The sequence below is a fragment of the Suncus etruscus genome, chromosome 2 (genome assembly GCF_024139225.1).
Source record: "Suncus etruscus isolate mSunEtr1 chromosome 2, mSunEtr1.pri.cur, whole genome shotgun sequence".
NCBI classification, from domain to species: domain Eukaryota; kingdom Metazoa; phylum Chordata; class Mammalia; order Eulipotyphla; family Soricidae; genus Suncus; species Suncus etruscus.
This window is the reverse complement of record NC_064849.1, coordinates 118538966-118562819: the sequence shown is the minus strand read 5'-3', so window position 1 is coordinate 118562819 and position 23854 is coordinate 118538966. Positions and strand designations below refer to the sequence as shown.

Sequence of the window (23854 nt, the reverse complement as noted above, 5' to 3'; positions counted from 1 at the left end):
AGGCAGGGAGAAACAAGGGATCCAATATATTGGAGTGGAATGATATTTGTATTTGTTGTATTTGTTGCCATAGAGTATAGTTTGAAGAGATATCAAATTATATACTAAAACATTTTTTTTTTTTGGTTTTTTGGGCCACACTCGGCAGTGCTCAGGGGTCACTCCTGGCTGTCTGCTCAGAAATAGCTCCTGGCAGGCACGGGGGACCATATGGGACACCGGGATTCGAACCAACCACCTTAGGTCCTGGATCGGCTGCTTGCAAGGCAAACACCGCTTTGCTATCTCTCTGGGCCCCTACTAAAACATTTTATGTGAAATACAAACTAATATAATCGAAATAACAGCTTAACTTTAAAAGATTTATAGTAAAATATCTACTTTTCTATTTAGACATTAGAATTTACAATATGATACTAAGTTACATTGATAAGGAAACTTAGATGTACGTCAAATATCTGATGCAGGCAAGTAAGTACTGCTCTCTGGCTCAGTTTTCTCATCTTTGAAATGAGGAAGAATAAATTATTATAAGGCAACTTATTAATAAATATTATGAGGTCATTACAAATTATATAATATCCCTTTCAATTCTAAATGTCATATTTAACAGTACTATATCAGAGTCTGACAGTGAAAGAAACATTAAGATTATTCAAGTAGTAGTTTCTGCGTCTCAAAACAAATTGACAAAAATCATATATTTAATTGTAAGAACAGCTCTGCAGGAAGCAAACCTCTGCCCAGTTTTCTTAATGATATGTTTACTGCTTTAACTTTGCCTTGGAAATGGATAACTGACTAATTGGGTTGATAAGGTCAACATGCAGGAGGTTTAGAAAAAGATTGTATAATACTTGTGAGTGTGTATATTTGCCTAGACATGCTCTTTGACATGTTTATTGTACTTAATGGTTAGCTAGAGATAATAAAGCTGTATATGCTGTTTTATTCATATTTTCCATTTATGGCATGTCCCAAGATAATTTGAAAATGTGGAGAAAGTATAATTATCAGAGGATGCTTTTGAAAGAGTATTGATATATTTATAAAATTAAATAGTAATTTAATAACTGCTTCCAAAACAGAGTTCACCAGAATGTTTACAGACAAGTGGTGATGCTGAATGGAAAAGTGTTTAATTTTCTCCTGTTTTCAAGAAGCATATAAATTCAGCATGGATTAAGAAAGGTGATTTAACAATGGGTAAATTACTTCTGCTCTTTGGTTCTGTGACTCCATATGTGCAGAAATATTTAAGTATTGATTCTTCTGCATTGCTTATCTAAGCAGAGATTAGAATGACACAATGAATTTCACACTCACCCATTTAAATGAACTTAATTCTATTCCTTTTTGATTCCTATACTTTTTTTGGCTAACCAAATATAGCTTTCAAAATGATGAAAAATTGGACATTGGGATATTTGTAGTACTTTATTTGTTTATTTTTTAAATAAATGAGTTATATGGAACACATAAGAAACTAAATAAATCTTAAGTTAATAAAATTATTTGTTTTTGTTTTGGGGCCATACCTGGTGATGCTCAGGGATAATTTCTGACTATGCACTCAGGAATCAATCTGGCAGTGTTCAAGGGATCATATGAGATGCCAGGAATCAAATTCCATCTTTCTCATGCAAGACAAACACTCTACCCATTGTACTCCACTACAGCAAACCGAATTTAATAAAAATTTGCCTATCTCTGCACTCAGTTCATCACTACTTACTTAGACCAAATGTGATGTCAAAGTTAGCAAAAAATCCCTCGTACCTTCTCAGTTAATTTTATTCCTTTCAGAGGTTATCACCACTTATACTTATCTCACTATATTTTGATTTTGTTAATTTTAAGATGCTATGTTAATAACAGAGGGGCTGGAGAGATAGCACAGCGGCATTTGCCTTGAAAGCAGCTGACCCAGGACCTAAGGTGGTTGGTTCGAATCCCGGCATCCCGTATGGTCCCTCGTGCCTGCCAGGAGCTATTTCTGAGCAGATAGCCAGGAGTAACCCCTGAGCACCGCCAGGTGTGGCCCAAAAAACAACAACAACAAAAAGATGTTATGTTGATCACTTAATGGATATTTAATTACATTTTTAGATTATTATGAACTTTTTTGGTGATTTTTTATGATGCATGTACTCATTCTTTTTTGTAGACATAGCTGAACTTAGTATTGCAGACTCATAAGGTAGATAGTTGCCATTAAGTGATTTTTCAAATTAATATTAATTTTCCTTTTTATCAACATTGTGGCAGAGCTTCGGTATCTCTTTAATATTTTATATCAATGTTTTAAAAATTAAAAAAAATTTTCATTGCCGGTATGGCAGTATATTAATATAGTTTAAAATTTCATTTCTCTAGTGAATAATGATGTAGAGTAGCTTTTAATATTCTTCTGACCATTTTGAAACTTCTTATTAAACTCTACCTACATTTTTTAGCTATTTTCTTTTATTTATTTTTCTATTTTGGTGAGGGTGCTCATCGAGCAGTGCTTAGGGCTTACTCTTGACTCATTCCTCAGTGATCACTCCTGGAGGGGCTCAGAAGATCTTATGGGAAGCCAAGGATCAAGTACAGGACAGATGCATGCAAGGAAGTTGCTCTACTCCCTGTTCTATTGTTCTACTTCACCATCACCATTTTCTTTTAACTGTATTTTTTTGTGTATTGTAAAGATAGTATAGAGGTTAAGGCACTTGTCTTGTACATATCCAGTCCTAGTTTAAACCACAGTACTACAAAAGGTCCCAGAGCATTACCAAGCAGGGAGTCAGGAATAAATCCTGAGAACCAATAAATATGGCCCCAAATCTCAAAAGATAAGTAAAAGTAAAATATAAGTAAAATATACAATCTCAAAAGATTGTATATTTTGGTATAGATTTATTTTTATGAATTCATATAAATACTTGAATATATACATTATAGGAATACATATGTAAATCTTTATACATATAATGATATTACAATCTAAAATATGTATATACATAATAATTGTACACATAATTTACACATGGAAAATCTTTTTCTAGTCTGACTGTTTTGCTTTATAAACTTTTTTTTAACATTCTTTTGAATAATAGATGTTCTTAATTTGGGAGAGGTGGAGTTTGAACAACACCTGGTAGTATTCAGGCACTATTACTAGCTCTGTGTTCAGGAGTGACCTCTGGTGGTGCTCAGGGACCATTGGTATCCTGGGACTTTGCACTCAGGTTGGGATCCAACACATCAAGACCTCTGTATTTTGCTGCTGGAAAAAAATCTTAATTTTAATAAAATTCAGTTTACCTTTATTTTTCCCTGTGGTTTATATTTTTGTTATATATGATTTGAAAATATAGTCACCCTATAATGGTTATAAAAATAACAACTAACTGTGATATAGTAGAAAATCCAATGGACTTTAAATATTAATGTCTAGGTGTTTTGTCCTTTCCTGTTACTAAGTATGTACTTTGGGTTATATACTTGATAATTTAAATATTTTAAGCCATTCTTAATATGCATATAAGTTAGAACACTTTCAGTTGCATATGGCAATAAACTAGACTATTATTCAATGAAAATAGGGTGTTTAAAATGATGAGTATATCCTAGTTAGAGGAATCACTGTCTAAACAAACTATCATGAGCATTTGCACATTAGGGTCTAATAATTATGACTGCATGAAACTATATGTAGTGTGCTCGCTTCGGCAGCACGTATACTAAAATTGGAATGATACAGAGATTAGCATGGCCCCTGCGCAAGGATGACACGCAAATTCATGAAGCGTTCCATATTTAAAAAAAAAGAAACTATATGTAGTAAGAAACATGACAACAGGCTTATGATGCTCCAGTTTAGCATCTCAAAGATTAGAATATATTCCTGTGTCATTTACCTGCATAATTTGCTTCTTCTGAAGGACTCTGAATAGCCTTGTGCTATATATGTCTACCCATGTGAATAAAAAAGGAGCTTGGAAAACCATTATTATCAACCCCAGGAAGAAATGAAGGAAATGGTTCCCATAATGAAGGGAAATAAGGTGCTGGAAAGATACAAATAATGGAGGTGCACTAAAAAAGTGTATCTTAGTTTTTTAAATTAAGAGTTATCTGTTAAAAGCTTTAACAGGAAATAATTTTAAAGTACCTGGAATGAGTAGACATACTTATTGAAAATGAAAAAGAATGCAAGTATGAAAATTTTTTTCTCTTTTTATTTTACTCAGTAATTAGGCCTTCAAGAAGACATTGACAGGCCTACCTAAACGAAATCAGAAATCTAAGATGATGTTTTAGGCTCTAATTTTTTGTGGGTTATTTCATAAAAGGTGGGCCTCAATATTAAACAAATCAAACCAGGCTACTTAGGATAAGACATGAATCCAAGATCTCTTAAAGTTTTGTCCCCAAATACATTCTTTATAATTCAATACTCATCCTCTTTTCTTTCCAGTTTTTTCAAACATAATATACAATTCATATAGTTAGAGCACTGTCATGTAGCTAGTTGGTAACACAGATAAAGAACCTGGTTAATTTGAACCATTGCTGTTTGCATAATTTGTAACAAGTACATTGTACCAATAAGTGCCCATTCCCTTTTCAATCCTTATTTCTGTCAAGAAGATATTTATGTTGTGATGTTTCAAACTTTAATATGCCTCACAATCATAAAGAGGACTACTGATTTTTGAATCCAACTGCCGAATTTGTGATCTTTAAACCTGAGTTGGTAATTCTAACAAGTTTCTAGTGGTAAGCTAGCCTAACATATCCAGTGAGGATGTGCTACTAATCACACTTTAAGAATGAAATGTAACATATATTCCTAAAATTTAGGTAGATGAACTGAGAGATGTAGGACAGAAGGTAAGGTACTTGTCTTGAAAGTAATCAATCTTTCTTGATCCCCAGCACCACATATGATCCCCCAACTACCTCCAGATTTCACTCCAGAGCTGTCTCAGGATTTAGCTCTGAGAACTTCCTGGTACAATCTAAACTTTCACTCCCCTCCAAAAAACATGGTTAAGTCTGAGTAGAAATAATATTTTCACATTTATATTTTAATCCAATAAGGATACTTATAATATTAAGAAATCTTATTTTACTTAGAAAATAAAGAGAAAATACCAGTTAACATTAGAAGTTCTGATTTTCTGAAGATTGGGGTAAAAGCTAAATTTTAATTTATTGAAGGTTAACACAACTTATAGAAGAAAAGAAAGTAATATTCTTATAGATCAATATACAGCTAAGTTTATATTATCTCTTTTTGTTTGAAATTCCTTATCTGTTCAGGTTAATAGGATTTACTGGCTTCGTTTTTTTTTTCCTTTATGAGTGCTCTTAGGGTTGCAGTAGCAATTGAATATCCCTATACAAAATTTCTAAGTGAGTTTAAAAGGACTAATACTAAATATTGCCAGCTCCAGACTTGATCACCAGATGAATCATAAAAACCTCTGCAAAGAACTGAATCACCCTCCCCTCCCCTATCAATCATGACAAGAATTTGCAGCTAGCCTATCTTAGAAATTAGAATCTGGAAGCAACATTATTTTTGAGTAGCAATGCGGGATCAATATTTGTGACAGGAGATAATGTTCACAGAGGTATGATGAGAGGGAAAATGAAGGTTCTACAATAATAACTGCTTTCAGTGATGATTTGTTTTCATTCAGTTCATTCTAATGGATTGTAAACCAAGTATTATCTGGCTTTGAGAACCTCTGAAGCTTAGTCTTCCTTCAGATTTTAAGTTTTAATTGTCTTTTACTAAGTACAGTTTTTATTTGGAATATTTTATTTTCTTCCTGGTAAGTTCTAAGGATCAATAAGGGCAGCTGTCTATTTTGGGAGAGAAACACACCTGGAAATGCCCAGAGATGACTCAAGGATCACTTCAGCTGGGGTACTGAGGACCACATAGTATATAAGGGATTCAGCCAGGGATTGACTATGTGTAACAGCTCAGCTATTATTACTTTGGTCCCCAGGACACCTGTCTTTTATACAATAATTGAAAGGCCATGCACTCTGATTAAAATACTTGGCCATAATGTATCATAACCATGTGCAATCCTTACTAATGTCACAATTTCATAAGTCTGGTTTTACAATTTTGCAATAAGAAAGTTGAAAGCTGTAATTGTTATGCAATATGAATAGTCATACTAACTGATATCTGGTAGTTATACTGCATTCATAAGATCATTTTGTTAAGAATTCCCAATGTCCCTCTTTATGTCAGACAATATGTGTAGAATAGTTTATTTAAATCCACTTTAGTTTTATATTTTTTAAGAACACAGAACAGCAAGTTTTAAGAAAAACAGAAGAAAGAGATGGTTGAAGTAGCCTTTCTCCTTTTCATAAACCCAAACAACAGAATCAAAAGGCAGACTGGGTTGAGGGTCAGAATTGAGGTTATATGATGTCAGAATATAGTTGATTTCTTTAACTTTATCTGACTTACACTAGGACTGAGTGGTGTTGTGGAGCTATTTTGAAGCTATGTAAGACGTGATGTAACTAAAAATTTTCTGTACACATTGTCTTCTTCAAGTATATAACATTTTATTTTGATCTTATTAGTTTCTCCCAGGAGATGGAGCTGAAGGTAAATGCATTTAAACTTCTACAACTTTCATAAATTGAAGAAAGATTTAATACCCATTCTGTTCATTTAAGTATCTATACTTTTATAGACTTGGGAAAACCATAGACAATTTATTGCTCATGCTCTCAGTATATCTCAATTATAGAGTAAAGATAAAAAAGATGAAAATTTTAATATAGTAAGTGATTTCAGGCATGACATTTTGTGGTGTCTATAGATTACAATTCTTTTTTAGAGACAGACATTTTCTAGGCAATCAAGAGGAAGGAAATTCAGAAAAATAGGAACACCAACCCATGAGACTACTGGGTTGTAAGTACAAAAAGTTAATAAAGGTACAGCATGGAAATAAAGATAGTCTTGAAAATTTTGCTTGTAAAATGCACGGTTTTGTGGGTTCAAAAAGTTTGTAGGAACTGAAGAGATAGTATAGTTGGTAAAGTGTTTGTATTTTGCATTCAACCAGAGTTTGATCCCCAGCATCACATTCCTGATTTCCTCCAAGAGCGATATTTGAGCACAGAGACAAGGTACAAATGTTGTGGAAATTTTTTATTTTAATATTAGCGGAGGAAATTGGGGGTGTGGAAAAATGTCTCTCTATCTTTTTCCATAAGAACTTGCTACCTTTCAAAGTGTGGGAAAGATGGTTTACAGAAATGATGCTCAAAGAAATTTCCAACTGATTTCAAATGACAGTGAAGCATTACGAGCCTAGGACCAACTTTTTGGAGTTCAACAGTTCATAGCTTCTGGCAATCTTGAGAATCAACAATTTACCACAACTGATTCTCCAACTGTTCAAGTTACAAACTTGAAGTTTCTGCAAAGGGTCACTGTGTATGGAAAATTTCCATATCTTATATGGTGAAAACAGTAACCCAAAGAATATCCCCTGATTTGTTTCTGCTGCCTAGTTATTTCATGGAAGCATGGAATGTTGATGGAACCTAAAATGTTTTCTGAAACATTGCTGAGAGTCTAGAAATTATGGTTCTTAATTTTTCATTATTCGAGGGGAGTGGGACTTGAGGAGGATTTTGGAATTGACTTTTAGTATTAACACATTATGTCTACTAGTAAAAAAGACAGGTGAGGATGTATGAGGAAATAGGTAGAGAAGCACCTGATAATAGAATATGGACTAACTACATTAAGGGACAGCTCGTAAATTATCAGAGGATTAAAAAAAATATTAGGTGAACATTACAGCAAACTAAGGGAGAGGTAAGCTTGGAAAAAACAAATAGAAGTGTAAAACATAATTTGTTGAAGATTCTGGGGTCTTGAAAAGGATTTGGGTCACATCTACTGATCTTCAAATTTACTCCTGGTCCTGAGCTTCAGTTATCGTTATTGATGATGACTTGCAGGACTATAATTGGTACCAGGAATCAAACCTGGTTTATCTGCATGCAAAGCAAGTGCCTAACTCCTGTGATAGCTCTCCAGTGTCAAAAATCTCTCGTGTCACTTTGTTTCTTTTCTGTTGTTTTCTACATGCAGGGTTCATTCTTGGAAGGCTCTGGGGACCATATGGGAGTTGAACTTGGGTTAGCCACATGTAAGGCAAGCTTCTTTCCTGCTGAATTATTTCTCTTACTTCTAGTGTATCAATTTTTTCTCTTTAAATTTAATTGAATTATCAAATTACAAAGTTATACATGATTTATTTTCAAGCATAAAGTGATCAAGTAACTCCAACAGTCTCTCATCTCCACCAATATTTCTATTTTCTATCCCACCACTCAACGTTTACTTTTTCTGTTTCCCTTTAAGGAACTATGATTTTTTTTCAATAGTACTGCTAGAAGTGTATCATGTATCTCACTTTATAATCTTTTAATAACCCAGTCTTTATCAAAATGAACCACTTCTCCTATCATTGTCATAGTAGTCTCTTCCCCTCCTCCCTCATTATGGTGAACTTCCTACAAAACAACAATTTTCCTACCCTTCTTTTCTTTGGACATTATTCTCTTGCTATGTATTTTTTATATCCCACAATGAGTAAGATTATTTTATGTTTGTTCCTCTCCCTCTGATTTATTTTTCTTTTCAGCATGATACTCTTAGGTACATCCATGTATCAGAAAATTTTATGATTTTTCATCTTTTTTTAAAATGATTTTTATTTTGACCAAAGTGAATTACAATTTTTTTACAGTAATATTTTATGTACATAGTGACATTGAATCAGGGGCATTCCCACCACCAATGTTGCTGTTCCTAGCAAACATCCCCCGAGCTACTAGTATAGGTGGCCCCCTCTGTGTCTAGCTTGTTGTAGATTGGGTATTTATTCTATTGTTTTGGATTTTTGTTTAAATCTGATCATTTTTTATTTCTACTCAATGTTCATATGAGTGTTTGGTCTTGGTACCATCCATTACTTCCCCCTCACTTTATGAGGCAAAACAAGATGATTCCAATTATGTGATTCTGTTTGAAGGAAAAAAGGGGGGTTCAAAAATCAACATGCAAAAAAATGGGAGGAGTCCTTCTAGAGGTTATAAATGGCAATTTAAGAGAGGAAAGGGAAAAAGGAAGAAAAACATAACAGTACAAAAAAATCAAACAATAAAACCTGAAAAGCATCACAGCAATAAAGACAACAATCAAACAATAGCCACGATCCCGAAATAAAAACAAAACAAAGCAAAAAAACCCCAAAAAACAAACAACAAAAAAGAAAACAACTTCTTCTTCTTCTTCTTCTTCTTCTTCTTCTTCTTCTTCTTCTTCTTCTTCTTCTTCTTCTTCTTCTTCTTCTTCTTCTTCTTCTTCTTCTTCTTCTTCTTCTTCTTCTTCTTCTATCATCCTTTCTTCTTTTTCGCCCTTGAAGCATACTGTCATGGGAATAACTACAAGCTCCTTAGATATTCCTTTACTCTACCCTAGGTCTTTACCTTCTGCTCAATCATGGATGATAAAATCAGGTCTCTGTAACTAGAGATCTTGGTATTTGCACAGGTCCTAAGATAATGACTGCATAGTATTTCGTTTTTTATATTTTATCCTGTTACCTGTTTTTGAGCCTTTGGATTATTTGCAGATATTGGCTATAGTAAATTTGATGCAACAAACATAGAAGTGCAAATATCTTTTCTTAATTGTGTTTTCATGCCCTTTAGTCTATATTCCCAGGCATGGAAATGCTATGTATAATGGAAGCTCAATTCCTGTGTTGTTTTTTTTTTTGAATATCTATATTGTTTTCCTAAAACTTAAACTAGTATTCATTTCCATCAATAATGAATAAGGGACTCTCTTTACCTGCTTCCAACAATTGTTATTCCAACAATTGTTATTTGTGATAAGTTGTTCTTTATGATTAATGCTAGTTAGTATGAATTTTTATCTTTAAATTTGTAATCAGTTTTTTCTGAGCTCTTTTCAGTGACTTTTTTCTTGACTCCCAATATTAGACAATACTTTTATTTCAGAGGGCAAAAATAAAAGTAATTTTTATAATAAAATAAATTTATTAACACAGAAATTTAAGTCCAGCAGAGACAGATATAGCGCTGGCAATTAAATTATGTCATCTTTCTAGGCCTCTCTCTCACTTGCTCTTTTGGCTTTGCTTGTCTTCCTTCTGTATTGGCATCATGAGGTTTGTAAGCTAGGATAAAAATGAATTGTGGATACCATCCTGTCTAGTGCTTACAGCTTGGAACCTGAAAAGGAAACAGTCTCTATTTTAGTAAATCATACCAAAGAAGACCAAACTGATCATGTGACATTCACTCAATCAATCACTTTTAAGCATTTGGGAGAGGGTATTACTTTGATTGATCAGGCTTAGATTACATCCCCACCTCTGCTGGGATAGAAGATATATTTGTCTGTATCTGAGAACAAAGATTCTCCAAAAGAATGGTTGAGAGTTGTGATTTTTATATCTAGAATAGAGCGAAAGAGTGCCAGGCAGATATATTCAAAAGTTTCTGGGGGGAGTTTAGGGTTTAAGTTGAAAAGTTTGCCTCACTTCGTGAACAATTATTAAAAAATATTCTATCAGAAGAAAATATAAATTCAGCCCATACTTTTACATAAGAGTCATAATATTTTTAGAAAATTTAGCCTAATTTTTTTTTCTTTTGGTTTTTGGGCCATACCCGGCGTTCCTCAGGGGTCACTCCTGGCTGTCTGCTCAGAAATAGCTCCTGGCAGGCACGAGGGACCATATGGGACACAGGGATTCAAATCAAACACCTTAGGTCCTGGATCGGCTGCTTGCAAGGCAAATGCCGCAGTGCTATTTCTCCAGGTCATAGCCTAAATTTTTTAATGACTAAATGCTACTGTGCATATAGTGACCTATAAAATAAATTGCTTTCTAAAATCATGACTATAGTAAATAGGCATTATACTTATTACATATAAATTTATTATATAATATATTGTTGTCATATAGCATATTATACATATCAATAGCTTACATACAGTAAAATTATATATGTCATATATAAGTATATATATAAAAGACATCTTAGGTTGTCAAATAATGCTTGAAGATTTTGTTGCATAAGTGAACTTTTTAAAATCACTGATGTCCCTTAACTACAAATAAAGCCCAAGGATAGTTGATGTATAATTTCAGATGTGTTTCAATAAAAAATATTTATAAAATGTTATGAGCTTCATTTTCATCTAGTTATAGGATTACTAGTATTGAAGATTATACTATGAAAACTAGACTTGTTTATGAGGTTTTTCAATGAATGAGGAATTATGTACAGCACACAGTAACTATTTGATTTCTTTTGTTTTCTAATTATTTTCTGTTTCAATCTTTTAGGACATACATCTATCTATATATATCTCTATCATGGCAAATTAAATCTGGAAAAGAAGTAACCTTTTGAGGAGAACTTGGGAGGCCTGTGCTATGTGGAATGGGCACTGAATCAGTTGCCAGTCTCTGTGACCAGAATGCTTGGTCTATTATCTCTTGTCTAGAAAATGGAGGTTGCTTTATTTGTTGTTCTCTTCTGCCTTGCTGGTATTGATTCGAATCCACCTATTCAGTTTCAGCCTCCCCGGATGAGAAATATCCTCGGTCTCTCAGGCACCTGTAGCTTATTACTGAGTGGTTCTTAGCAGATAATTGTATTAGGTGAAGTGTTTCTGGAATGATGGTGGTGTTAGTGGTTTGCACTGCTGACTGAGTACTGAGAGAGCTCTGTTGTGGCTCCAACAGAGCAATGGGTTTTGTGATTTCATGGCCTAGTTGGAAGGGAGACTGCTATGGTTTTGACCCCTGCTGCTGAGACCCTAGGCAACCTTTGTAGCTGGATCTTCTCTGCTTGGGCTCCTTGCAGAGACCCACCCTCACAATTGTCATGAGTTGTGGCCAATTTTCTATCAGAAATGCAGCTATTTGAAAGTCCAAAATGAAGCTGGCCTTCTTGAATACCATGGCTAACCTGTGGACTTCATCGACATCCTAGGCCCTAGATGCAGGAACACTGAAATCTAGTTTTCCAAATAAAAGAAAAGAAATACATAGAAACCAAAAAATGGTGCTGTGCCATAAAGTATTTTGAAGTGATTTTATGAAATGGTTTTTGAAGTGGTCCGCTTGGCTTCTTAGCCATTAACCAAAGAACTTGAAGGTGCCATTTCTGGGTCTCTCCCTCATAGATCTTTCTGTTTTTGTAAAAGTCTTTGCTGTCACTTTATAGTAGCCAGACTCTGGAAACAACCAAGATGCCCTTCAACAAATGAATGGCTAAAGAAACTGTGGTACATATACACAATGGAATATTATGCAGCATTCAGGAGAGATGAAGTCATGAAATTTTCTTAAACATGGATGTACATGGAATCAATTATGCTAAGTGAAATAAGTCAGAGGGAGAGAAATAGACACAGAATAGTCTCACTCATCTATGGGTTTAAAAAAAAACATTCTTACAATAATTTTCAGAGACAAAAGAGAGGAGGTCTAGAAGTTCCAACCCACTACATGAAGCTCACCATAAAGAGAGATGAGTGCAGTTAGAGAAATTGAGAACTATCATAAAAATATGAATGAATGAGGAAAGTAGAAATCCTGTCTAGAGTACAGGCTGGGGTGGGGTGAGGAGAAGAGATTTTGGGGACATTGGTGGTGGGAATGTTGCACTGGTGAAGGGGGGTGTTCTTTTCATGACTGAAACCCAACCACAATCATGTTTGAAATCAAAATGTTTAAATAAAGATATTAAAAAATAAAAATAAATAGAAGTATTGTATAATAAAGTCGTTAATAAAATAAAAAAGTTTTGAAGGAGAGTAATCAAATAATTTCTTTGCAGAATATAGTTTGTTTTCCTGTTTTAGAAACCTTAAACATTCGTTATGTGTTTTCTATTTCCAATGTTTCTAGTGTTAAGTTTGCTCTTATAAATTTACTAGACTGCTTTATTTTACCTTGAGGTTTTGTTTTTGAACAAAAAGTACAACTCTTTTTAGGGGAAAATAAAAAGCTAGAAGGTTCATGTGCATTTTTTTAGTTCTCAGTTTAGTTTTTCTAAAATTATTGGATTAAAAAATGGAAATTGCTTAAACTGCCATGATGAACAATTTTACTCATCTATGTTTTTAGTCTGAGTTGACATCAAATTAGTTACATTTGTTGAGAACTTAAAGACATCAACAGTATTATTTTCTTTCTCATTTGAAAAAACTACATTGACATTTGTGGATTTTAAGTATTTGATCTTAGAACTTTGTAATTTACATTGAATGAAGAAATATCTTTATCTCTTATGCATTTTATTTCGTTTTGTGTTTTTACCTTATGGTAGCAAAAGTAAGAAAATGGTCACAAACAAGTAATTTACTTACTGTGCAAGCTTTCTGATGATGTTATAGCAGCTTTTATTAAATTCTCATGTAAGGTAATTACTGCTGAGCATTTCCTAACTTAAAGCAAACACTTCATTAGGCTCAAGATAATTAAAAACACAACCAGTTTCTGCCTGCAATCATGGTCTCTCTTATTTTCTCGTCCCTCTTTTCCATTTCTTCTTTCTAGGTCTGTTTCCTCTGCCAGTGTCAGTGCAACAATCTATAATAATCAGGAAATAAATTCTAGACCTAAGCCATATTGTAGAGGAAAAGAAAAATCTCTTACTAAAAAGTTGCTGGGGAAATTGCCATAAGATAATGGTGACATTTTACTCTGCTGTAGCATTATTATCCCTGGTGGGTTCTCTGTTTAATGCTATGCAGCAATTACTAGATTAAAATGTTGACAGAATTCTAGTGTTGGTTTTTTTTTCACTGAATGCCAGAATTGTCAACAAAAAGCTTGACTAAAATCCTCATCATTACCCAGAGAGAAAACAATGATATGGCAATGTTTTAATTGTTTCCATATTAAGATGTATTTTTGGTCATATCTGGGAAATATGAGGCTACTATAATTAAGAATTTCCTTTTAAATTATTAGAAATATACAGGTTGTAATGTAGAAGAGGGAGCAGACCAGGAGGCCAGGCTATGATTACTATTTTTTAAAAAGTACTTTGGTGGATGCATCGTCAGATTCTTTTTTTAAAATAATATTTTTATTTAAACACTGTGATTTCAAACATGATTGCAGTTGGGTTTCAGTAATAAAATGAACACCCCTTTCACCAGTAAAACCTTCCCATCACAAATGCCCCCATCTCCTCCCTCCCTCCCTCACCCCCAGCCTGTATTCCAGACAGGCTTTCTACATCCCTCATTCACTGACATTGTTATGATAGTTCTCAGCGTAGTTATTTCTCTAACTGTGCTCACCCCTTTTTGTGGTGAACTTCATAACTTGAGCTGGTCCTTCTGACCCTCATCTCTGGGAATTATTTCAATGTCTTTAATTTTTCTTCTGTATGGTGGCCTGTACAAATTACTCATACAGATAGTCTGTGTAATAAGAACCCAAACAAACTGAAATTCAGTCTTTGGATGAAGAAGGGAGAGTTCAGAAACCCACTTTTAATTTATAAACTGAGCTGCCTCTTATTTTTCTTTGTGCTCATCACTGGCCGCCCAGACCTGCTGATTTTCTTTATATACTACATGTCATTGCTGGCTCCTCAGGCATGTTGCCCAGTGGCCTGTCAGTGGTTCTTAAAGGGGGTGACTGACACTGTTGCTAGTCCCTGGGCTACATTTTGGATGCTTTGATGATATCAAAGCACACTCTGAATATATATTCATTTTACAGGCACACCTTTAATATAGAATGGAATTTGTCCCAGATCACCACATTATAAATAAAATATATGTCATGATAAAGTGAGTCACATGAAGATTTTGGTTTCCATGTGCACATAAAATTTATGCTTATCCTATTTTCTAGCCTATTAAATGTGTGGTATCATCGTGTCTGAAGAATCATTGTTCTTACCTTAATTAAATGTGATGCAGAGACTTGCTGCTGAAAAATGGTGCCAATCAACTTGCATGATTCAGGGTTTTCACAAAACTTCAATTTGTAGAACACATATTGATGTGAAGCACAGTGAAATGAGATCTGGCTGCAGTTGTTCTCTCAGTGTTACTGTGTGTTGGCATATGCACTAGGAAAGGGGATTCTGGGATAGAGAATTAGCTGGTGCCATTTAAAATCCAGCAGTACAGGAAAAAGCAAACTAGATGGTGCTCAGTTAATACAATTTTTTTTGCCTCTTCCATCACTTTACTGCCTCCTTAAACACTGATTTTCTGTTCTCTTACTGAGGCCAGTTTCCCAGAGATTTATTGTGGTATGTATTCTAATGTCCAAACTAAGGACTAAGGAGATGGAATGAGCATTAGGATGATTGCATTGGATGTGGCTGGCCTTATTTATTTCCTGTCACCACAAAGTCCCTAAGCACTTCAGGCAGTAACCCCAAAACATAGAGTTGAAAGTAGACCCTAAACAGGTGTGACACTCTCATTCTCCTTTCCTTCCAAATAAATAATCGAAGGTACTACAATGTTGCCTCTCTGAATTTAGATCTCTCTCTTTCTCTCTTTCTCTCTCCCTCTCTCTCATGTTCTCTTTCTCTTAAAATATCTATTTTTTTATTTTAGGCACCATGATTTGCAATACTCTTATCAGTAGGATTTCTTGCATGATGTGTTTGAGCACTACACCCTGCACTAGAGTGTCTACTTCCATCCACCATTGCCACAGTATAAGAGGAAGCCTTAATTGCCCCTTGCCAATTGCTACTAGGAGATAAATTTTATCTATCGCTATTCCACATTTTTAAACATTCTTTTAAATCTCTGCGCTCTTTCTGAGAATGCGAAGTTAACTTCTCAAGACCAAAAGTCTTTCCCAGACTTTAGGATCACTGGCAATTATGAGGTAACGGGCAACACTTTAGGCAAATATATAACCCAAAAGGCCTGAAACCAACCAGAACACTGTAAAATTCTCAAATTATCTGTACATTCTTGTCATTTGAAAAGTAACACAAACCCATTTTTCTTATTTGAAAAAACATACACAACACAATAGTTGCTAAACTTTTATTAGTATTTTATGACTGAGGAATTTTTCTTCTACTTTCCAATAAATTTTTCTATATTCTAGCTTTTGTGTCTAACCATCTTTATTAGTCAATATTTGAAATGTAGACAAACACAGAGACCAATCATTCTTGCTCCTGTACCACCAGTATCCCCTCTTTTACCACCCCCTGCCTCCTAATCTTGTCATGTTATATTCTTCCTTCGGAAGTCCAGTTTCCCCATTTTATTGCCTTTACTTCACTGATACCATTCATATAGCAACAGGTTATTTGCTTTTGTCTTGCCATTCCATTGTGTATATGTACCGTAATGGACACTAAAGTGTTTCCATATTTAAGTTATTATAAACAGTACAAACAGTAATGAACATAGGAAGGCAAAAGTCTTTTCTGAATAGTGGGTTTAGATCCTTGGGGTATATTATAAAGAAGCAGAATTGCTGGGTCATATATAAACTAATCTTTACTTCTTTGAGAAGTGTCCATATTGTTTCCTCAAACAGTTAAACCAGTCAACATTCCCTAGAGCTGTGAATGAGTATCCCCTGATCCCTACACCCATGCCACCATTGTTTTTTTTTCTGTGTCAGTTTTTGCTGGTGTGAGATGGTGTCTCATTTTGATTGATTTGCATTTCCCTGATGCTAAAGTGATGTGGGGTATTTTTTTTATAGTGAAGAAGTTTCTTTTTCTTACTTTTCCCCATGTTTTGATTTTTTTCTCTTGTAAAAGATTAACAGGGTTTTCTATATTTATTACTTCACTTTGTCAGGTGATTGGTGGGAAATAATTCTCTACCAGTCTGTAGGGCAGGGGTCTCAAACTCAATTTACCTGGGGGGCTGCAGGAGTCAAAGTCGGGGTGAGGCAGGGCCGCATAAGGGATTTCACCAAAAAAAGTCCTCAAACGTCATTATTAACAGTTTTAATTATTTCTTCTGAACATGGATAGAACATTGAGTGAAGATCATGAAAAGTTCTTCTGAACATGGGATCATTTGCTTATTCCTTGCTGCCAGAGACTTCTCACAAATTTGAACCACATTTGGCTTTAGAGAGGAAGCAGTTGAGACCCTCAGTATGGCTTGAAGATGATCATCATTAAGTCTAGATCTATTCTTTGACTTATTGAAGTTCAATGTGGAGAATAACTTTTCACACAAATATGTGCTCCCAAAAAAGGCACATGGTGCACTTGAACATTCAGAAAAGCTCAGGGAAGCTGGGGGGCAATTCTCTCAAAAATTGCCCATGCATGTCTGCTTTTCCACTAATCTCCCTGAACTTGGCTTTGAGATCAGAGTTGCATTGCAGGTCAATTTGAAGCACAGGAGGGGCATCTTGCACTTCAAAGGAAAAGGGGTCCACAAAAATTTGGAAAGTGGCTCTGTGCTTTTTGAAGTCTGCAAATCTGTGATCAAATTTTTTCTCTAGCTTAAAAATAGCATCAACATATTTCTCACCACGGAATGATATGCCTGCATCCACAAGTTCCTTGCATGCTGGGAAATGGCAAAGGTTTGTCTGAGAGAGCTGGGATTTTCATAACACAAGTTTTGTGATGAATGCTCTCACATTATCATAGGCAGCACTGATATGCTGCCCCGGGCCTTGAAACATCTTGTTTAGTACATTCAGCTTATGTGTGATGTCAACAAGAAAAACTAAGTCCATGAGCCATTTGTGATCACTCAACTCAGAAACAGCATTCTCATCCTTCTCCATGAAGGCTTTCACTTCTTCTCTCAACTCAAAAAAACCTTTTCAGGACATTTTCCCTGCTGAGACAACATACCTCGGTGAAATAGAGCACATCTCCTTATTTTGACTCCATTTCCTATAAAAAAGCATGGAACCTCCTGTGCTTTAAGCCCCTGGATCTGATTTGGTTGATGCATTTCACAACAACAGACATCACATTGTCACACGGCAGGCATTTACTGCAAAGGGCCTGCAGATGGATAATGCAGTGAAGAGCAATGGCCTTCTCTACACCCTCCTCTTCAAGTTTTTTTTGAACAAGTGCCACCAGTCCATTTTTCCTCCCTGTCATCGATGGCACTCCATAGGTTATTATTTCAACAAACTTCTTCCATGGCAAAACTGCATTCTCAATGGCATCACACAGATGCCGAAATATCTCATTAGCAGTGGTCTGGCCATGCATTGAAATTATTGTGAGCAGTTCCTCTGTCAATTTAAAATTGCAATCAACACCACGGACATAAATTGTGAGCTGCACAGTGTCTGTGATATCTGTGCCCTCGTCAAGAACAATTGAGTATGCATCAAAACATTTGGCTTTCTCACACAGTTGATGATAAATGTCACTTGACATGTCAGAAATGCGCTCTGCCACAGTGTTGACAGAAAGGCTGGTTTTGCTAAACTGACCTTTCTTTTTTGGACAGATAATACTTGCAGCCTGTAACATGCATTGTTTAACAGACTCTCCTTCTGTGAATGGTTTCCCTGCCTTAGCAATCATCTCACTAACCATGCAACTAGCTTCGACTGATGCAACATTCTCTTTGGTTGCTTTCTTGAAGAAATCTTGCCTCATTAGACATGCTTTAAGACTGGCAACGAGGTTGGCTCTCTCATTTCCTTGAAATTTTACACATTCCTCAGCATGTTTAGTTGAATAATGGCGTTTCAAGTTGTATTCCTTGTGCACTGCAACTTTCTCTGAGCAAATAAGACATGTGGGGATGCCCCTGTGCTCAACAAAGAAATACTGTGTCTCCCACTTTTCCTGAAATTGTCTGTGCTTGTCATCAATCTTTCTCTTCACTGCAGGCTTTGATGAAGTCATGATGAAGGTATGACAAAATCTAATTCTGTAATAAACTTCTCCCCCTTCTCTTCCTTAGGCCTCGGATAATGCAAGGGACAGTGGGCAGGAGCAGTGGAAATGCAGTCTGCACTAGGTGCAAAGCATTCGCGATTATTTGCTTACCGAATATTTGCAATAAAAAATCTCATTAGTAAGAAAAAAATTGCAAAAAATCACATTAAACATTTGCATACCCTGAACGGAACTGCTCGGGGTATGCGAATGTTTAATGTGATTTTTTTTCTTACTAATGAGATTTTTATTGTGATTATTCGGTAAGCAAATAATCGTGAATATTGCAATATTTGAAGGCCGGTTGCAGGGCACAAAATGTTGTATGGAGGGCCACGAGTTTGAGACCCCTGCTGTAGGATTTTTTATATTCTGATTATTGTTTCTTATATGGTGAAAAAGATTCTTAGTTTGATGTGGCTTCCATGTTTTTGGACAATAATATCATTGAAGATAAATGTCTGGTTTGAATATCACGTGGTGTTCTCCACATGCTTTTTCTTTATTTTTATTAGTTTTCCTATGTTTTTTCTTAATATAATTTATATATTAAGGTCTGATATCAAGATGTTTAAGCTATTTTGAATTGTCTTTGTGCATAGTGTGAGACAGGAGTCTGTGTTTACTCTTTACAAGTGAACACCAATTTACCTGATACCATTTGTTGAAGAGGAGTTTTTTGCTCCACCACAAACTCTTTTCCCCTTTGCCAAAGTTTAGTCACTCTTTTCCTAGCTTATTCTATTCTAACTACCCTGATGGTGTTCCAAACACAGCCTGGCATTGTCAAACACTTTCTGGCTTATGGCAGCACTTCTTAAAGCTTTTACTTAAATATTAAATCATCAGAGGATCTTCACTGGCCATTCTGTCTAAAACTGGAAATCCTGTCTGTTATATTTGGTACTTTCACACGTAACATATTTTATTAATCATTCATTAGTGTCTTCCCTTGTATTTGACTGTATTAAATTTCTTCTTCTAGAATATTAGAGTATAAACTTTTTGAATTTTTGTTAATTTACAGTGTTCTAAACAATTACTAGCGCATAAAAAATACCCAACGAGTATTTGTTGGAAAAACATATGAATGAATGGCATCCCTATATTTATTTTAAATATTTCTTAATAAACATGTATGTAAATGTAGTAGAGGTATCATAAGACTTATTCTATAGTGTAAGACCAAAATTATATATTATAATTTATGTAATTTGGAATCCAAAATAATTTTAGGTATATGATGATTACACTAAAATGAAACCAAAGTTATTCATTAAAAATATCGATTGTTTTGTAACTCTTGGGGTGCACCATGTAACAAATTTTTCTGAATCAATTTTCAGCATTTAAATAGCATATCTTGGTATAAATTCTTTTTTTCTACGTACTTTCTTCTTCCCTTCCCTTTTTTTCTTTTCTCTTCCCTTCCCTTCCTTCATATTTCCTTCTCCTTTTGATTTGAAGCCACATCTGCCTATGCTCAGGGCTTACTCCAGGCTCAGAGCGCAAGGGGTCACTCCCAAAAGTCCACAATGGACTATATGGACTAACAGGGATTAAACTGTAATTCGCTATCACAGTACTATCACAGTACAATACTATGATATTTCTCTGGCCCCGGAAATAATTTTTTATGCAAGCCTTACTAAACATTTGATTGGTTTTCTACTGGGATAAATCCAGTAGACATTTAGTACCTTCACAGACTCTTTTTGCTTATGAACCCAGATATTTCCCATTTGCTTAAAAAAACACCTCATTTTTAACAAAGAAGACTTTCCTCTTTTTTACATCTATTACCCTTTTTTCATTATATACCACATTATTTATCTCTGATTTTTCTTCAGTTTTTTTAAATTTATTTCCTCTGTACCTTTCTTTCATGCATGAACACCTTTCTGTTTCCCTTTCTGTTCTACCAATACATACTTACTCCCTTTTAAGGTTTATTTGGTATCTATAGACTTTGTTTCTTATGTCCTTAGCCTACAACAGCCTCTCTCATTTTTCTTAATTACTTTTGAACTTATGAGCAGTACCATGCAATTTATTAAGTTCTAATTATATACTGTGTTGTTCTATAATTGTTTTTAGTGTCAGCCTAGCTGTCTGAACAAGATAATGTTTAAAGATATTTATGTCTTCTACATTTTTTTCTCCCTAGAATAATTTCTAGAGTAGATGTTGCACTATTAAACAGTGCTCCATAGATACTTGACTTTTTATTGTAAGTACTTTTTGGGTTCCATTAGAAACCATGATATATCATTTTACAACAGAGAGTAAAATGATTTTTATTCAGAGATTGCATTTAGTTTAGCATCAGCTCTGTGTTTTCTGTGTACAGATATGTTATCAAAAATATTACTTCACTTTTTACTGTTTTTTTTTGTTTGTTTTTGGGTCAAACTCCGGGCTCTGCGCTTAGAAATCACTGCTGGCAGGCATTGGGGACCATATGGGGTGCTGGGTTTCAAACCACAGTCCATCCTCAACTGGCTGCTTGCAAGGCAAATGCCTTACCTCTGTGCTCTCTCCAGCCCCTACTTTTGACTGTTTCTAAAATTGAAATTCCAATTTCACATTGTGAAATACTTATATAATGTAATTTTAAAAACTTTCGATTAAAGATATAATTTACACATGGACTATATGCTAATTTTAATGATTTTAGGACAAAATTCAGGCAATGATGAATGGTGATTCCAAAGAATTCTTTGTTCTCATTCTAAGGTACTAGCAATGTTTAGGATACATTTCCTTTGAAACATCAGTTTGGTCTATTTTTTCTGGGTAGCCTTTTACTGTTAGGTTGAGAGGCTGAACTCTAGCATTAAAGTTAATCTGGAAGGAATTGAACTTGTGAAGCACTTTTAGGCACTTATTAACATAAGACTAGAGGTGGCAATGGCAATAAAAGATTTTGCAGATGATTTTAAATCAATGTCATACTACAAATCCTTCTTTTGTGAATATGTCTGATGAGACACACAGAGGCAGTAAATAAGTTTTGGCAAAAAGAAACAGAATGAGAAGTCAAGATACAGAAGGGAGTATTGTCTTAGGAAATAATCAGAATTTCTTTGTACAGAATGATACTCCTCTAGGAGATGACTCACCTAGACACACAGTTAAATATTGTACTGCTTTTCAACTTCAAATTGAATCATTTCTAATTCTCACACAGCACTGCCTTTTTAGTGTTCTCTGGAGGTTGGAGGGAAGAAGTCTTCTTTTTAGTATACAAGCTTAAACTCAGGGGACAATGGCAGGGCAGATGGGGAGGCTAACTCTGAAAGCATCATCTGTTCTGAGAGGAGGGTAGCGACAAAATGACATTTTCCCAGATTACAAATAGATACTGTACAGCAAGAGGGGTGACAGTGAAAGATGATAAATTAAGATTCCAACGAAGACTCAAGGGAAGACCCCATAAGCTACCAGAACACAGCACAAAGCCAGAGAACAGGCAGTCTTAGCTGATGGGAAGAAGGCTGTGCAGGTACTCCCTGAAGGGTTGGCATGTTAGCAGGGGCTCTAGTACTGAACAGGGATCTGACTTCCAATTTTCTGAAGTTGTCAAGGAGAAACCTGGAAAAGGAAAAAAAAATCACCTGTTAAAAATGAGGCACAAAATGTCCCCAAGTGTCTCTTACAACAAAAACCCATTAACATCTATTAATGACCAACATTCCCAGCATCTTATATATAATTTCTTATTCCTTACAACCTACTAGGTTGACACTACTCTCACCCTCACATAGCAGGGTATTAAACTGAGTCAGAGTGATTGAGATGTATGTACAGAGTCACACATCTAAGAGATAACCCCGTGAGCATTCCTGCTCAAAAATCTGCTTAATGTCCAAGTCATTCCAAGAGATGCTATAGGGTGGCAACCTCAGATTCCTATTCACAGCCTTGAAGAAGGGGCATAAGGTGTTGCGTAAGAATATTATGGGTTTGAATCTCACTTCTGCTTGTTACTTGTTACACATTGAGGAAATTGTTTTGTTATCATGAAAATTCTCACATACCCGAGTGTACCCTTAAATTTTAAATGTAAAATTGACATACAAAACTCCTAATACTTATAACAAAGTTATTTGATTGTATAGTTTAAGTAGGTGATTCTAATATTCTCCTTGATGTCCAGGTTCCTCTCTCTCCCATTTTGCTTTTCAGGCATATTACTAGTCTTTTCCACTGGTTGATTGTTCTAGTCAACAATATCATGTGTCTTGTCTCACACTGCTTTGAGATGCCTCCAGTCCTCTGTTATCTTCCAGCTTTGAAGTCTGCAATTCTGCTTTAAAATTTTTGCAGAATGGATAGAAATGTTCTCTACTTAACATCTTTTTGGAAGAACTAAATGGAACAATGATTAAATGTTAGTGACACTTTAGAATCGATGAAGGAAGCTTTCACTCATTAGATATCTGTTTTTTTGTTCTTTCATAGTGTGTTGCTAGTACAAAACGCTCCAAATTTTCCCTGATTCACTTGTTCTAGGTATAGGGCAGTGCTAAGACCAGCAGGATCTTAATTCTAACAAGCTGTGAGGATGGATACACGGAGGCATATTGTTTGCTGGGTTCAACTATATGATTGTTCTCTTTTGCTCTTGAATATATATAAAAAAGATGTATTCAGCCAGTGCTTTGCTAAGCAGTTCAGTCAACTTAATCTTGCATTTAAATAGTGTAAACTAGTGTTCACTTCAGGAATAATTGGCAAGTTTTTAATTGTGCATTTTTATTAACATGCTATCAATCTATATTTTAACAGTTAATGATTTTATTAACTTTGTTAGTGCTCAAGAACTAATGGTAGTGATGGAAAACTTGATTCTTCACAATTCTTT

The 23854-nt window shown here is 35.0% G+C and overlaps 1 long non-coding RNA gene and 1 other non-coding gene across 2 annotated transcripts in view; both read left to right on the top strand.

The window, feature by feature from the left end:
- The window catches only part of LOC126001557 (uncharacterized), a 344243-nt gene that overhangs the window by 131434 nt on the left and 188955 nt on the right, over nucleotides 1-23854 (top strand). The gene's annotated exons all lie outside the window — the stretch shown is intronic.
- Nucleotides 3705-3808, top strand: LOC126002163 (U6 spliceosomal RNA). The gene has a single exon (XR_007492936.1). It is a non-coding gene; the product is annotated as a U6 spliceosomal RNA (small nuclear RNA).